Consider the following 18,050-nt stretch of genomic DNA (forward strand, 5'->3'; position numbering starts at 1 on the left):
CCTTCCTCCCCCACCCGTCGTACTATTCATTTCGCAACCCACACCGAAGAATCTTTTTTTTCTTTCCTAACGTTTCTTCCCATCCCTCTTTATTCTGCTTTTGCCTTTTTTTTTCATCCCTCCATCTTTCATCCACCCTCCAAATTCATCTCGTTCACTGTGTAACATCCGCAAGTATAATACACTAGGTACACGTACGAGAGCCGTGTCCTCTCCTCGTAGATTCGTTAAATTATATCCCGAGGGATTAACGTGGTCTCCCGCCTTCGTTCATACAATTAGGTGAATCCCCGTATCCTTTTGAAAAAGCTCCCAGAATCCCCTGTCGCAGTGGAAGAGCAAAGCGGGAAATACAAACGGCGCGGAATGACGATGGAAAATAAAAATTAGCAAGACAGAGGGTGGAGATATAAAGGAATAAAAAATTCATTGCTAACAAGGGATATTGGATCGCAGACAAATTTTTCTATTAACTTGCTTGTAATTAGTGGCACTCCACGCTCTCTTTGATCTACGGCGAAGTGCATTTTCCCCTGGCTATTCATTGGACGGCTCTGCTTGGCCTTTTTAGTACCGAATCAGCCACTTGTATTCAGCTCGACTAGTTTCCATATATATATATATATATATAGCCATTACTCTCATCCGTGCACGTTATTTTTTTACGTCTAAATTACCCTATTTAAACTCTCAGAGCCATGACGTTGGTTTAACATACAAAAACATGTCCAGGAGTTCACAGTACTGACGCAGGTTATGAAGTAAAACTGAATTAGTAATGAAATATGGTAAATTTCGAAAGTCAATAAAAACTAACCAACCTGACTGTATGCAAATAAAATGTAAAATTATTAAAGATAAAATTTTTTCAACGTTTCTCGGCAAATTTTAAAAGTAAAATTCTCATACCCTTTGCAATGATTGAAGAATCCTTAACTGACAAGTCTGCATATACAACTGAACGTTTCTGGCAGCTGGATTTTCCAGCTACACATCTACATCAGCATACCTTTCACGGTTCGGTATCTGGTGCAAGATTATTCTCAGATCCTCCAAGGGTGGATTTCCCAGGGTTCCAAGCCTTCTCCAAGTTCTATAGAATTTCAACCACCCGCAACAATTCCTACTCCGCTTGACCTCCACTCTACCCCGCAACAGTTTTCAGTACCCTTTGCGGACCTCTAAAGCGTCCCTGGCTATTTCGTATAAACTATGAAGGGATGCCTTGATGGACTTTACGACGTCAGAACAACGTCCCACCCCCGCCGTACAGCAAGGGAGGATCCGTAGTATCCACTAGTGGACCATGAAGATGATTTGTATAACTATATATACAGGGTAGCTATCAACCCATTCCTTGAAGAAGCATCCAACAAGATATCCAAGCAGGACGGTTTTTGAAATTCATTTACAAAGTTCTTAGGTTCTTAGATTATCTGAAATGGCATAGGATTAATTTGAATCTCATTAAATTCTCTCACGCAAGAAATACGTATTACTGTGAATGTTAACGGGTACCCTTATACATACCTGTATCGTGTACCCAGGTACCGTGGAGATCCGTAAAATCGATGAAACGTAACTACGGGATATTTCTGATTAGTGTAAAATTGCCAGTAGGATTCGATTCTGTATGAATGTCTAAATTTGCTTGGTAATACGGAAATCGCGAAATCCCCGATGGGTTTTCATCACGCGATCATTTATCGACGTATGGCGATTCAAACGTTAAACGTTCAACCACACCATAGAGCGTATAAGCGATCTAATTATAAAGACTGTACAAGAAAAAAAGGATATTTCCAATTATTAATTTAACGAGGATATCAAATTTTATTAAATCAATTGCTTATCGAACGTCATGGAAGCGTATAGAGGATTCAATAAAACCGAAGATTACGACTGTGGCTTATAAGGAATACTAGGCGCGTGATAAGTAAATTCCAAAGCATCCCTTTGCTATACAGAAGATAATTCAATGAGAACAACTGGAATATCCCAGATGAGATATTCCATGCAGTATAAAAGATTCGGATACGTTGTAGAAACATTATTGAAACGTAAAAAAGCAGATTTATATGTTTAGTAATATTTCTCAAACGAATTTAGCTCTTACGCATGAGAAAAAAGAAAGAAAGACGCCTGTCCGGCGCTCGTAAAAGCTGAATGATCGCAGTAAATAAAATATAGGAAGTATTTGTAGGAGATAGAAAAAAAGTAAAAAAAAAAGGATACCGTGTCACGTAGCAAAACGTTGAAATAGCGTAGTGACTGTAACGACAGTTAAAAAGGTACGTCGCCGGTACACAGTAAGTTTTACTAAATAGGAGACGTGAATTTTAACTATAGTTATATTATACTTTAAAGCTTCGTACCTATAGGTTAGAAATATGGGCTTGTAAGGCTGAGGCATGCACAGCGAGCCATACAGGTCACGTCGGCTCTTATTCAAATGAGGAGCGTTAAAACAAGCCTCGCCTGTAATTAGCCCTCCGGCGGTCTCCTTTCTCTTCGTCCAATGTGTTGTGGCTGCCAAGGTTGAAAGAGGAAAGAAGTAACAAGGGACCCACCCTGTTGAACGGGTTGGCAAGGGTTGACGACGAACGAGTTGAGAAGTAAAATATGGTGCGTTGGGCACGCGTACTTTTTATACAGTCCGATTGACGTACCAAATGTACATGTGCATGCAGTATCGAAGAGACGCCGAGAGATGGCGCTGCGGACGACGGGAGATTTGCGAATTAAAAAAGTAGCCGTGACGCAACGTGCCGAAAGTGACAAGGAGGCGCCTCGCTGTCTTTAACAGAACCTCGTCCAATCGGATGTCTAACAATAAGACTTCTTCTGCCTCCTTGGCTGCCTTCTACACTGCTCGTTTGGACTACTTGGCTGGCTTTGTCGTTAAACGCCTACTTCAATGTTACTTCCTGGCCAAGCTTGCTTATGACGGAACCTTCGGGCACGTATACTTAACACTCTCTTTGACTCTCTTTCTCTCATTCTCGTCACGAGTCTCAAGGACTTCAGAGCGTTTAGAGAAACGTTACTGGTGGAGAGGATATAGCTAAGGAAACTTCGAAAACTGTTCATCCCTCTGCGAGGAGATTTACGGAATACACCATCGTCCCTATAGAATTTAAGGTATGACGCAGACTTGCCTTGAGGCCCAGTGCAGTTGTGAATTTTTCAAAGTTTTTCGGGCGTCGTTGTACGCATTTTAAAATTAACCTCGTGCATTATCTCGAGTCATCTCTAGACGCGAATCAGCTGGGGTGTCGCGAATACGAGGTACAGGTCGTTTGGAATCTCGGTCGTTCGGGATCTCGGAAAGATTTCTGTAAACAGGAAGTATCTACGTACTAATAATCTCCGGCTTTTAGGTTCCACGATGACATGCATCCTTGATTTGCATCCTGAGCAACGTTCTTCAATATTTACGAAGGACATAAATGAACCAGGATACCTACGCTCTGAGTAGTTTAACTATACTCGACCTACAATAGGAACAGTGCCAACGTTAATATCTCACAACCTGTGGAGCCGCGAATCACGATGAGCACCAGGAGTCAGGCACCTGTTCCTAGGATTTATTTAGAAGCCCAGCTGCAACCCTGATAAGACAGCAGTGAGCATGTAAATAGGTATACCTTATATAGATATGTAACATATCAACAGTAGCAAAGGATGGCCCACCAGCCAAATTAATTTAAATCCTACCAAGGGACAGCATTCCCCAGGTTTAACACTATTCTGCTTTTACGTAGTCTACGTTGCCGCTTCCTCCATATGCCAGGGGCCGTCCCGACGCCCTAAAGACCGTGCGATCTTCCGTACTCACGTTCAACTGTATTCAACTTGGTCGACGCCTTGGAGCTAACTTCAGATCGGAGTAACGTTATTACGTTACAATCACTAGTGGTTCCAGTTTTCCACTATGTGTCTTATAATTTATGCATCCTAGGGTTCAGCACGGTTGGACCTCGGAGATGAGACGCGAATTCGTGACGGGAATGAGGGAAGTCCTGGTTCACAGGAAAACTCGGAGGAAAGGGGTTGTTTTACGTCTAACTGGTAAACTCTTGGTGAAAGTTCGTGACGCGACATAAAAGCACAGTAAGAAACTTATTATGGTATAATATAACGAACAAGGAAAAAGCAGACTAAATATACATTCACAGTCACACGCAGCATTTTCAATACTTTTTCTATCGTTATAAAGAATACATTTGACTCTAAACGTAGTTCTAAATGTCGTTCTAATGTTTCGAATTGTTTCGCACTAGAGATTCAAGAACATTTCCCCGAGAAGAGAAGGATATAATGGGATTTGAGGTTCCTCTGGTCAGCTTGTGGCCATCCTGGACCGAAAACTACAACGGCAGGAAGCTGGTACTAATGCATGATAGTATTTTAAGCGTTAAGACCGACTAATTGCCGGAAGGAAGTCCTGACTCTAGGTACTAATTGTTACACAATCTCCACACACACATATATATATATATATAAATCTAGTAAAGATGGTCTACTGATTCTACAAAACTCTTAGGTACGTGTTTTGATTTCCTGTATAGGATAAAATAGAAACAAACAGTAGAATATCCCATAGTGGTCGGACAACCCATGAACAGTAACGCTAGTAATGTTTGAATATATTCAGACTGATATTTTACAGGATCAAACATCCAGGCTCCCAAAGGAACGAAAAGAGTCTTCCCGGTTGAGTTAACAAAACAAGCTGCAAGGCATCCAGGGTACTATAGAAATAAGGACTCGGCGTCGCGCTCCTAGGAAGTACGCCTGGTATACAAAAGAGGATAGGTTCTCTACTGCGATTCCGTTGAAAGGTATTTCCCACAGGAATGACTAAGGTCGACCATTTGGGACACGTTGTGGAAACGGTGTCCGTGGAAACATAACCTCATGAAATTTTGACCGTATAATTTTAACGTATGCTCATGGCTCGTCAACGTTATTATTATTTGAACTAAGAAGGGATGCTGGATTTAGAAATCCTTAGAGTTATCTATCTTGTGTATGTGTATACAGGGTTGTTCAGTAGTTGAGTCCTATGGTTAAACCATACACAGGTGGTGGGTTTGGGTTGAATAAACTCACGCGTTTTTAGTAAGTAGCGAAAATACTAATTAGGCTTCAAATATTTCACGTCTGCCCAAGCCAACTGCCTTTACCCTGTTACTCATTAGGAACCACAGTGCTTTACCTTATTTACGTAAGACCCTCTAAATACAAGCTTTACTTCACTTCGGATACGTAAGTTTGCCTGGACAGACATATAGTAATGTGTTTTATTTTTTTTTAGACTTGACAAAAACTAGGCAAAGTTTAGTCTTAAAGATTCTTAAGCTCTGCTATGTGGACCTATCGAGGGAGGAAAGGGGATGGCTTTGTCCAAACGTAAAAGAGGAATGGCGGTCTTGGGAATTCCAAGGGTGGTACTGGAGACTGTTAAAAATGTTCCAGGGAGTAATGACTTCTTGTACCTTTTTTTTTAAGTAACTTTCTTTTCTATGGCATAGATGAAAGTCGCCAGTATCATTAGACTCTATTGGATCTCCCTCTCTCACTCTCTCTTGGCTTTTTCGCAGTCTTATTGTCCCACCATACTTTAAGTGCTGTTGGAAACCCTATTGTACGTGTAGAATTAGACTGCGGTCTTCGGAATTTTCACATGATTTAAGTCAAGCTCTATCTGTCTCTCTCTCTCTCTCTTAACGAGAGTATTTCAGTAGACTGAAAGTGAGCGAGTCTCTTTCTTTCCTCTTTGCGAATGTATATCAGAATTCATAGTCTCTCCCTCTCTCGCTCTCTCTTAACCCCTCTCAATATTTCCCTTTCATTCCTGAAACCCAGCCAAACTACGTACACCTTCCTTCTCTTTCCTTCCCTTGTTTGCCCATCACCAAGTATTCCTATCCTATCTCCAACCCCCTCATTCTCTCTCTTTTACTCTCTTATAAACTCTCCAAGCCTCCCTTCTTATCCTGACAAAAATCTATACAGCTTTCCCTATGTCTTTTGCTTCTAGAGAAAAGGTGCCGATATCGCACTGAACGTATCCATCTAACGTAGTCCGGAAGGATTCCTGGGATGCTGAGGAGCGGAGTGATCTCTGTCAAGGTTAGGATATCTGGGAAGAAAATGTTAAATCATTAAACCAAGAAATGATGTACGAAGAGAACCTTAGACCCATAACTGTCATGGATGACACGTGGACCCTGGACTCAAATAATCCCCATGTGGTATCACCACCTGATCGGATCAAAGGCGCCGCTCAGTGATCTCTAATCTAAAATTGAAGACGTGGGTGGAGCCAGTACAGGGCTCGCTGATATCAGCTTCTAATTGGCAAGATATATGTAATATCGCAAGGGGGCTCCTCGGGGTGCCGGGGACTTACCCGCTTTATGGCGCCTGCTAAGCGAACCTATCTCAATTACCTATCTGGAGTACCTGACTGCCAGGACATATCGCTTACAAAGAGCGTAGCATATACATGGAGACACTGATAAGAAAATACAATATTGATAAGTATCAAGAATAAGTTTTCTAAACGATTGAATCGCTTCAAAATATTTTTAACGGTCAACAGTTTTTTAAATTTGATATTAATTTCTCAAAATTTTTATTCCTACAGGGCTATCCCTGTGATGCTGTTGCACCAGAGTGAAAGGAACTGTAGGTGCGAGTAATTTTAATGACAATTATCAACACTCGACGCTGCACGGTTCTGATGCACCACTTGCATTTCCGGGCGTCCCGACGCTTCGGCCCCGCTGCGTTTCGATTTCGAGAGACAACAAACGCGGAATTTATTGCACGCAACCTGATTCTCTGGCATGGCTATTTGTCGAAAGATTAAATAGCACCGATGAGAATGGTCCACCGGGTGGTTCGACGTTTTCACTGATATATTAATATTGCTATAACCGTCGGTCGAGATCAAATAGAGATTCGCCCTCGCACAGGGCCGCAAACAGATGCTGAGGTAGATATAGTGAGGTTTCAATTTTATTCCTTTTTTTTTTCAGCTACGACGCAACCCTTCCGCATTTGGAACATTATGACTTTCTTCAAACGATGAACGAATGGAAATGGCTTGTTTGCCAAAGATCCTTTTGGACCGTCTAAAGTAACTCCCAGTACCGTACCAGGTCAAAGGTCATAATCATTGTACCCTATTTTCTTAACTCGACTTCCATAACCTAAAAACGAGAGCTAACCTACGTCACCTTCGGCCGTCCGCCCTTCGTCCATGCATCCGCATGCCAGGCGGACGACAGCCAATTTTTTTTCGTCGGGAACTGACGAGCCGGTACGACCTGGGAGTCCAGGTGGAACAGTCTGAACTCCACCAAAACGCGAGCACTGACGGAACCTATCAGAAGAGACGATAGCTTAAGCGGATTCTGTCGATTTTTGGGGACGCATAAAATTGAGAAACGCAACTAACTGAATGCACGAACGTGAATAATGCCGGAATCCAGAGAGCAGTTAATCGAGAAGGTGGCAGACCGAGCCAGAGCTATAAAATCGCAATTCCTCCACCAATTAATAAATTGGGAGTGCTCACCGGAGCTGGTTCAGCTGATCCGTGAAGCCGGAGAACTGCATCCAGGGGACACTCAGTTGGGCCACTACACTATAGCACGACACTGCACCTCCGAAAAACAACTGAGAAAATCGATAGAATTTTCTGGATATTGCGAGAGCAACGCGAGAACCACACAAGCTAGAACTTTATATACCGTATACGAAACACATATGAAAAACCTATCAACAAACAGCCCGGGAGCTCGTGGCAGCCCGACCGGTGTCCAAAGACAGACTGGCTTTGAAAATAGTTGAAAAATAAGGTCATAATAAATACATATCAGTGGTCATACTAAGTTACTATAGATTCTCGACTGCCGGACCATAAATAACACAGACTATAGCATTGTGAATTTTCAAAATGATTTTCTCTCTCGTTAAGAAAATTGATCGATAGAATACCTTAAAGCTTTTGCAACGCCGAGGGTCTTAGATTCCAAGGGGGATGATGAAAAGTGAAGATGACTACCCTCCGTGGGGACGAGCATTTAATAAGATTATATAAAGTCCCTCTCGTTATGGAAGATATTTTTATTTCTATCAACATACGAGTTTACCTTATTTTCCAGAATTTCATTCTTCCTCGTGTAACGCATGGGGATGAAATAATCAAAATGTAAAAATTAAACATCTCCTAGGATCTCCTTTCTTTCAGACCAAGGATGCTATTTACACGAGAAGAGAGTCAGGCCACTGATCCATAGATATGTGACAATTCCCAAGGCTGATTTTCATCCCTAACTATTTTTCGACTAGCAGAGACAACTGACTCCTGGGGGATCAGGCTATTCTTGAGAATCAGTCAACAGAGGAGACTGGTGTTATTTTGTAAGTGGAAAGAAAAGGGGAGATATAAAGAAAGGAGAAAAAAAAGAAGGAAAGATTATAAGATCCTACAAACTTAGAGGATCTTATATGATATTCAAATTATGGCCAAGGGTGGCTTTATCCACGTCGCGCAAAAATTCAATCGTCCCAAGGAGCGGGGGATGGGGCTGCTGCAACCTGCCAAGTCTGACACGTGCGGTTTTGTTGTTCCTATCGGGTTATGACAGAGTTATCGATCCTGCTGCTAGGTTCTAGTTGAACTTTTTCTGCCACCCCCTGACTCCATTTTCGAATACTTCTCTCGTTTCTCTTCTATCTCTACCTTCTCTCTCCTGGTTATCTCGTACCGGAATATACCTTTTATATACATCTCCTATTTACTATTCCGCATGAACAGGTCCAGAAGAAATTTAAACAATATCCAGAACCGACTTCAGGACATGAAATCCTAACAGTCGAAAAATCACAGATTGTCGTTAGCGGATGACACCTTTACAACTGCCATTCCAATATGGATCATCAGCTCCCTTTAAACTCCTAAATGCAAAGCCTGGGATATCGATAAGTCGTAAATCGCTTTACTGTTCCATCTTGTTTTAAGACGCTTCCCGCGACTCCTAAAAAAATCTTCAGGAAGATTCGTTTCCTTGAGTAAGAAACGTTCCAAGCTCGATTCACTTCAATGTCCAAGAATGCACCGGAGTCAAGAAATATCCTCTGGATTTTCAAGATAAAGCGGAACGCCATAACCTAAAAAAATTTTGTTTTTACAAAAGAAACCAACTCTACAGAATTTTTCATGTAACGTACCGTATATAAATGATACAGTATCTATATCTGTACAGCGACTACGTAAGTAGCCCAACACTGTATGAAACTTCTGATTATACGCGTACTATCATCACTAGCTAACGTGGCTGACTACTAGTCCATTAGCTACTTATAATAATAATGCTGCTGATAGGAGAACGAAGCGGAACCTACGGAGACAATACGCCCGGCAAATCTCCCTGTCGGAACAACTTCTAAGTTGGTTATCATCGCGAGGCAGACTAGGTCTTCATGAGGTAGAAAATGTTCTCCAGCCTTTAGCTCCATCTCCTCCAATACTCTGTTCACATACCTCAGGAACTCTGTCATTATTTCTCCTGTCCGTGTTATTTCGTCTGGACAACGCCAGGTTACCAGTTACTGCCACTGTGACTGTAACTACCATAGAGTAACCAAGATTGGAAAGCGGCTTAACTCGAAGAACCAACGAGAGAGGGCGCCAGTTTTGTTTATCTGTTACTTAGCAACCGGCAATACGAGATTTCGAATAGATTCGATTTTGTTGGTTACAATGCTTTTTTTTTTCTTTTCCTATTTACAGATAAGTACTACTAGGAGCTATTGATGAACGATAGATAAAACTTTTGTACCGGATAACGGAAATAAGCTCAAGGTGTCTCGGATGGCTTCGTGGAGAACATGTATTATCAGCCTTTACGCAATATCGTATTACAGCAAGATACACATCCTTGCTCCTAGAGGGTCTCTCGTTACGTACAAACGATATCCTTAGCGTAGAGTCTATTGCGAATGTACCTATAGAGTCGCATCTGCGAAGATATTGAATATTGAGCTTTTGAAAACTTGGCGATATCGTCGAGGATCGAGCGACAGTCGCTGATCGAAGATATTGAATGAGACCGTCGAAGAGTTAAAGGGAGGCAAATGGAGCTTCGTAGTCGATGGTCGTATAAATACGTATCTTGGTGGAAGATAGGAAAAAGAAGTAAAAAGTCAGACAGACGGAAAGATAGATAATAGAAGTGGAGAGAGAACAAAAGAAAGAAGAGAGCAAAAGTCTTTCCATCAGATATATATACAGAGACTTATGACTTCGACTGACCGATGAAAAAAAAAAAACAAGACAAATTAAAAAGAAAAGTCAGACATAACGTAAACTCGCGTTCACAGTGTGTGTCAGTCGGTGACTGATGTGAAAATAATTGAAAAATTATCTTAAGAATAGTATGACGGTTTAACATTGATTTTTAAGAGGTCACCCGTTATATATAATGAATATATGAATTTTCAATGTGTCTCAATGATAATCACGAACGCTCTATTGTTTAATTTGACAAGCGTCTATTTTCACGGCATCTCGCAAAGTGAAGGGTGTTACGTGCACCGTTCGTGAGGCACGAGACGACGGCGAGGCGTCGCGACGCCTTTTGAAACGTCCTCGAACTCTTAGAAAGCTCTTGAAACTCGTTCGCGTGCAGAACCGGAAATGCGTCCTGAAGTAATAAGATACAAGGACTTTCGGATTCAAATGGGAAACCGACAGTTCATCAGGTATAAATAACAGGTACTGATATAAGGTGACTGGGCAATGACTACAGCAGAGTCCGGAAGTTGTGCACAAATTTAGGTAACTAGGTAGATACTTGATAACTTATCAGAGTGGCACGAGCCAAACGTCTACTGGCACGAGACTGGCGCCTCGTTAGATCTCTATGTTAAATACCATTCGCAAGGGTTGATAAGCCGCAGCTTCCGGAAGCTCCAATCAACCTGTTCCGAATGTCTTTCCAGGATACAGAGTATAAAACGGATGTTCCAGACAGAAGCCCCGACTTCTGGGGATGGCGGTGGTGTCGAAAGGTGGGTCCATGATGCGGCAGAGGAACCAAGGAGGGAAGTGACGGTCCAGGGTAAGAGTAGCAATGAAAAAGGATGGCGGCCAAAGCAGGATGAAAAGCGACAGGAACCAGAGTGGGCGTCATCCCCAGGATATTACGTATTCCCGTAGGTGCGTAAGTGCTCGAGGATATCTTCAAGAGGACACGTAATGATTAGTATGATACCTGTCGTACAGGTATATGACGCATGAGCGATAGTACAGAGAAATTTAATGGCTACTAAGATTTCATTGGAGCAGAGATCTTACCTTTATAGGTGATAGGTTAGTATTTGCCGGCAACGAGGGTACGGGGGTAGCGCAAGGATCCTGGGGGGCTCGAGGCAAGCTCGCCCGGGCGGCATGGCTCCCACCTTGCTCCCTACTCCCTCGCGTGCTGCGTATCCTTCGCGATGCCTCGTTCTTGTGAACGTCAAATAGAGAGATCAACGCAAAGAGGGTAAACCAGGAAAACAATATGAACTTGCAAAACCTCCCCGGTTCATGAAGATCCGTGCCCGCACCGTCTCACACTACGTCTGTCACGTTATCGCCGTGAGGTATTGTCAGCGCGCCTCCTGGTTAATTATCAGTTGCGTTGGTACGTGGATGAAGAACGAAAGAGACCAGGAATAAAGGAAACCTCGCGAGAAGAGAGAGAGGAGGCTGCCGGAAACTACAAGAGGACCTCAGCGCAGGACATGATGGCCCGGCCACTGCGCCGGCACTGAGGCTACGCCGCAGCCTCGGCCTCCTGGTGCTTCCCCACCAGACCCCTCCATTCCTGCTGCTAGTACCACCTCAGCGTCCTCTCCTACGCTCCTGGATTCTCTACCACTCTCCTCTCTCTCTCTCTTACCCTCTCAATATCTCCCTCTATCTGCCTGCTCTGCGTCCCTCAGCACCACTACGCCCTCTCCACCGAGAGTTCCCCTACCATTCCCTTTGCGTCCTCTTCCTCTACCGCTCTCTTCGCTCTCCTCTTCGGCTCTCTCCTGCTTGCCCTCTCCACCAAACTTTGCATTGCTCCTGCTCACCCTGCTCCTGTTCATCCCTCTCTCTCGCTCGCTCCTCAACTGTTCCTCAAACAGCTCCATCCCTCAGAATACTCATCTTGCTCCAGACTCATCCGCTCCGTCTCTCTCTCTCTCTCTCTCTCTCTCTCTCTCTCTCTCTCTCTCTCTCTCCTTCATCCCCCTATGAAATCAGTCCCATGTAATTCACCTCAACGTCCTAAGGTCGGTACCATGGCCGACTTACCTTGCCCATCTTCTGTATCTTCGAAGTACATGTAAGCAGTATCTATTGTATGTATACATACCCAAGTCCATCTAGTCGCAAAGAGCAAGGCCGATTACGTGCACCATCATCATCCCTCTTCAGTACGAAGTGTTTGCTCGCGTGCCGTTCGTAAATTCGACAGGCAAAAACAGTGGACCCCTGCTCCCAGCGATATGCTCGCGCATGCGCACATCGGTCGCGCATAGCACGGTAGGCGATGATTTACCTACAGAGGGGTAAAAAAAGTTGGTGCGCTATCAGAAACGTAAATACCGTGCGTGCCGCTGCCCACTATTCCACCGAGCAGGATACGTGCAGCCAGGAGTCCGTGAGTCCTGGATATGCATGTTGACTAAAATCCCCGGGTTCACGGTTGTGATCTATGCATATCCACGACGACCCTGACGTGCAACTACAACGGCCTTAACTTCACCTACTTTATCTACACACCTTGGAGATGCGTTTACCCTCGCGTTTAAACGATCCTCTTCTATGGAAAGTATGGCGTTTACTGCGCCATCGATCCCACGCCGTTGCATGCATGTCCTTGACGTCTCCGCGACCTTCCTACCCCGAGGGTCAAGGACGTCAGGTGTGTTGCTCACGAGATTAATCGCTCTCGGAAACCCAGGAGGGGATTAACGACCAAGACGAGGACCCTGCTAAGACATCGCCAGGGAATACTCCTCTCTCTATGACCCTTAAATGCTGAAACGTACCATCAGGCCGTCTTACCCAGACTCCAATATACTCCAGCCTCTATCCATAACCATTCTGCACCGTGTCCAGCATCCGTGCAGCATCCGCTGATGCATCTGCCACTCTGCAAAATATGTGGTATTCGTTTCAGAAAGTTTCATCCTTTATTACGATGAGCTACGGCTGAGCACCGTGAACATAACCTCCGTGAGTATAGACAAACCTGTATATCTGCATCGTAAAATAATTCTGATAGCTCGCGTCACTTGGCTGCTGGATAAAATATTCCTTGTCAGTACGAAGCGTCACGTTCAAAATGGATGAATAGATCCTCTTGGCAAGGGTCGAATGACCTGCGAGACGCTCGATCAATCTTGGAACGTCCAGCGTCGATATCATCCTGCGTCCCGTTATTTCTGTGCTTGGCTTCTTTACTGTAAATCGGCAGAGAACAATTGAAAAAACGTCGCATCAACGTTTCACTATGAAAAAGCTAAGTTCTACTTGATCTAATGGGCGAGTGTATTAATGCGATTACCTTTACTTTTAACAGTCTATTTAATTCTATATCGTTATGCCTGATTTATTTATCATGCCTCTCCCTTCTACAGTCCCATGGGAAACAGACGCTTCTAGTCTCTTAGCTTAGCGAATCAGCCGGCGCTGCAATTTACATGGACATAAATCAGGGCTGCCTCGTTAACCGCATGATCGTTCAACAAGCATGGTGTGTACACATCATTTGCACTAAATATTAGGGAAACTCGATACGAGGCTAAAACAATACTCAAACGGTGGAGGTTATTCAATTTTTTACAATTAATCATACCCCTGTTCCACAGTCGCTTTCTTTATAACCTCAAAATGAACATTGACATCTACCAACCATCAGACTATTGATATGCAGCTACTTATGAATATTGCCAGGCTAAGTTTCCAATATTATCTAACGTGTTCTTAAAGCCAATAAATATTATATCTACGGACTCGATGTAACGTTACTTCATACTCGGCCGAGTCTAATGATCAATAAAAAGAACAAAGGAAAGAGTCGATACTATCAAATTCCACGCGAATCACCATGCTCGCCGGCCATTCGAGTTGGCTAAGTGGCTCTTTGCGGAATTAGCCTACGTTATACTAAATGAAATTAGATGAGGGCGGAAGCCGCACCAGAGCATACAATCTCAGCCATGAATTATTATAGTGGTACCGCGGATGGCGTTGAGTAATTTTCAAAGGGGACGTGAAGCACGAGAATTTGAAAGATCGGTATCTGGCCGGGCTATCAAGATGAGAGAGTAAAGTGAAGGAAGAAGAGGAAGTAAAAGAGATAAGAAAGGAGTGAAAAAAAAGAGAAAGAAACAGGAAGCCAGCGAGAAACGCGAAGCTGCTAACGAGGATATTATTGGCCAAGGGTTTCCATCAGGGTCGATCGCTTTTCAGGAAACTGGGTCCGATTCGAATTTTTAACTAATCTCCCGAGTGATACATTGGCCTCTGGTTTACCCCTTGTAAATATTACCACGGTCGCTAATAGCTGCTAGCTAATAGTCGTAAAACCGATGGACGTACAAGCTATTTCTACGGTACAAAAAAATACAAGTATACGTATATTACGTCTCTGAATGAAAGATGATGCCTTTCTACAATAAATAAATAAATGATTCTTAAATAAGTTTGGATGATCGATAAATCGAGGAACGCTCTAGAATCTTCACGTATATGTACACTCGCACGTGTATAGGATCATTGCGATTGTCACTGTTGGTGGAACGGTAAAGTCATAAAATGCTTTTTCACATATGTATATACGTATACAGAGACACGGATTAACGGTTCTAGCCGCGACGGAGCCATTTAAAATTAATCGAGCCATTTCCGTGCCCACTCTGTACTCCCCTGTACTTGTCCAACTGTATAATTAAGAAAGAAGAGCTAAGAAACGTCATTTGCGAGAAATCGCAGTTGGACTGCTGCCTGAGACAAAAAGTATCAGCCTTGACTGTTCTCGTTTATCGAAAGTACCATGAAAAAACGATACAGGTAATATACACATATATATATGTATATATAAAATTAATGTTTTTAAAAATATATTCTATCAATTTTTATCACTGATTCTATACTAGTTCAGATAGAGTTAAACGGTTTTCCTCTGACACTATAGCAATTTAGAGTATGGATCTGTATATACGTATACATGCAGTGTATATAGTTATATCTACAAGCTTGTTCCATGGTCCAGACTACAGAGTGTAACTATTAATCGACCGAATGTAAATTCTAGGTAAGCCAGTGCCGAGTGCAGAGGACGTTATCCATATCCCACCCGGCTTACATTACGGATTTAGATAGACGCCATTTCTCAGTGGGGCCACCACGTGTTCTGTCTAGGCGTAAACCAGACTACGGACATGCCAAGATCGTTTTCGCCTTCTATCACGACATCCCCCTTCATCCCCTGTCTACGAGCCTTCTAACCCACTTATAAGTATTCATAAAAGCGATTCTTGGTAGCAGGACGCTATCGCGATACCTGTCGCCTGACGGATCCGCCGTTTCCGCGACGTCAGACGTCACGTCCGACCGCGACGCCGACGTCAACTACGTTAGCATAAACACCTTGCGAGGTGCGTGTTGACTTTACAACGTTCTCCGCAATACACTCTAGAAATCCCCATGACACTGTCCCTTAGAATTTCCTGTAGTAACCGCGTGGCTTTGCCAGATAGACGCTTATAGCCTCTTGGGTGATAGTAGCTACACCCTTTGGAGGATCCACGAAGAGACGTAGTAACCTGGGGATGGATTATTCCTTCCGAGGAGACTCCTACTGGGGCTTCTTTCTTGACTTCCATATCGCTATACCCAAGGCAGGGCATCAATCACTCATCGAATCCTGCCTTTCCAGTAGTCAACGAGGCTCCTAGTCCGTGATGTATGATGCATGACTCGTAGAAGCATCCCTTGCTATGGCTGCCTCCTGTCTAGGCGAAGATACTCATTTCTGTAGTGCCGCATTGGCCCCTTTTACACAGCCCAATCGACCGAGGAACAGTTATAGTCTTCACTCGTGGTAAAAGCCTGAACAGCCTGAACTCACGTGTGTCCACGTACGCGTGCATTTAGACTTTTGGGAGCTGGGTTACTATTCCTGCTGCTTGTGCTTCTGGATCGCATCAAGGTGACTTATTATTTCTGGAAAATGAAATGCAGTTTTTAATCTTATTTTGTACTTGTAAAGAGACGCGTGTTTGGGTATTGATTGTAAAAATTCAAATGATACCTGGACTAGGCATCCAGGCTGATGTATGATCGGATGACGTCGGATGGAACGGAGCTAACGTCACGGAGCCAGAGAGGGACGGTAGGCATTTGCAAAAGGATCGAAAGAGAGGAGACACAGTCAGAGAGACCAGGCCCTATTGTAACCACTCTCGGGTGTCGCTGACAATGGGAACACGAACCGCCTCGCTCGTGCGGGAAATAGACTCCGGCCGCTTTTGTCTACCCCTTGGACTGACTATGTAGTCAGCGTGGAGTGCATTACACGAGCGAAATGCTCTCTCTCGACAGCAATGAAAAGTATTCTCTTGACGTAGTTGGCTGTGCAGCTTACTGCCAGCAGTGACATTGGTAGGGTTGAAAAAATGGCTGGATACCTGGATACTGTCAAGAATACAAAAATTAAAAAATAATGAGTAAGATGCGGGACTGTCGAGACAAGGGAATATCAAAATTTGCAAGATCTCTTTACAAGATAAATGGATTTGGGATTTACCTTTTTTTGTCAGGAAAGGGTTTTTTCTCTTTTGGCGAATTAGACGAGACAACGCGTTATGGCTGTTTTCCTACGGTCTTTGGTATCTGCGTTTATCAGCTTCTATCATAGTCTAAATAAGGATCGAAGTTCTATTAAATATACCTAATGAGGCCGTGATAGTTTCACGTTTCCTATGTTTCCATTTGAAAAGTCGCTGCCCAGCACCGCCGTCATTGCCGTAGGTGGGTGCCGAGTTGACTGATGTCTCCAGGACACGCTATCATACGGGACTAGTAATTATATTCACCACTAGAGGTCTCTCCTTCTTTGGCTGGTTATACACTGCTGTTTGATTTATTTCATTATTCCCGCACGATACAACGGGAAAACGTGTTGACGTTCGATTCCGTATTCACTTGACAATCTAATTATAAAAGCATGTTCCTTTAATAGCACTTAACCTTATATTACTGATTACTTTAGTTTACACTGTACACACATTTACCTGGCAGCCCTTAACTCAGCCATGAAGGATACTTCAATCTCGTGTATACAAAGACTTTTTTTTTAGGTTACAAAAAGCCCTTATCGAATCTTCGCGAAGATTCTATCCGAACTGGGAACATCTTATTTGCTCGTAACTAAGTATCTGTATTAATTCTCACGTCTAGAAAGTTCCTGGCGTCACGCGAGACCCACGTCGTGTACAAATGGCTTAACCCTCTTGGCAGTTCTGGAGAGTGAATTTTGGGGTTATAATCGTACCGTTCACAACGTGAAGAATTGCTGATCGTTCGAAAGGAGAACGGTAAAGAAATACGCGGAACGACAACGAAGACCAGGACGAGGACTATGCTTATAATCTTCGTGGTAAATCTCCCAGAGTGGCTTCCGCAGGAAGAACTCGCGTGCCAAGAAGACCTTGCGGTGTGCGCCACCTATTTAAGCGTCGTTTAGAGTCCGCGCTGTCTTTCTCTCTTCTCTAATCATACTATATGTCGGTACACGGTAAAGATTTTCGAGGACGAGCCTTAAACCCAATTTCCGCGGTACTAGATATTTACAAAGTCCAATAAGAACACCCTGTCATCGCTTCCGTGTTTGCCTGTACTTATTTCCCCCAGGTGTCCTGGGAAATACCTTTAGAGCCGTTTGCGCAGGTACTCATTCCCTCGCCAGCCAGTATTCAGGACAATG

At 43.5% G+C, this 18,050-nt stretch overlaps 1 protein-coding gene and 1 long non-coding RNA gene across 5 annotated transcripts in view; one reads left to right on the forward strand and one right to left on the reverse strand.

The window, feature by feature from the left end:
* Positions 1-17,975, reverse strand: part of LOC107270524 (inactive dipeptidyl peptidase 10) — a 47,691-nt gene extending 29,716 nt beyond the window's left edge. For 2 of the 4 annotated variants that reach the window (XM_015745602.2, XM_025087878.1), the window contains exon 1: positions 11,378-11,848. The gene's annotated coding sequence lies outside the window, so the exon portion shown is untranslated. Of the gene's footprint in view, positions 1-7,591; positions 7,693-11,377; positions 11,849-12,428; positions 12,615-12,838; positions 13,048-13,107; positions 13,212-13,310; positions 16,289-16,376; positions 16,760-16,871; positions 17,278-17,352 lie in introns of those variants that run through there. The other 2 variants (XM_015745603.2, XM_015745607.2) reach the window with 2 other exon arrangements.
* On the forward strand, positions 2,390-4,537 carry LOC112494774. The gene is made up of 3 exons (XR_003060546.1): positions 2,390-3,641; positions 3,765-3,889; positions 3,962-4,537. It is a non-coding gene; the product is annotated as an uncharacterized LOC112494774 (long non-coding RNA).
* Positions 17,976-18,050: the final 75 nt, after the last annotated feature.

The sequence above is a fragment of the Cephus cinctus genome, unplaced genomic scaffold (genome assembly GCF_000341935.2).
Source record: "Cephus cinctus unplaced genomic scaffold, Ccin1 Ccin1_scaffold0786, whole genome shotgun sequence".
Classification (NCBI taxonomy): Eukaryota; Metazoa; Arthropoda; class Insecta; order Hymenoptera; family Cephidae; genus Cephus; species Cephus cinctus.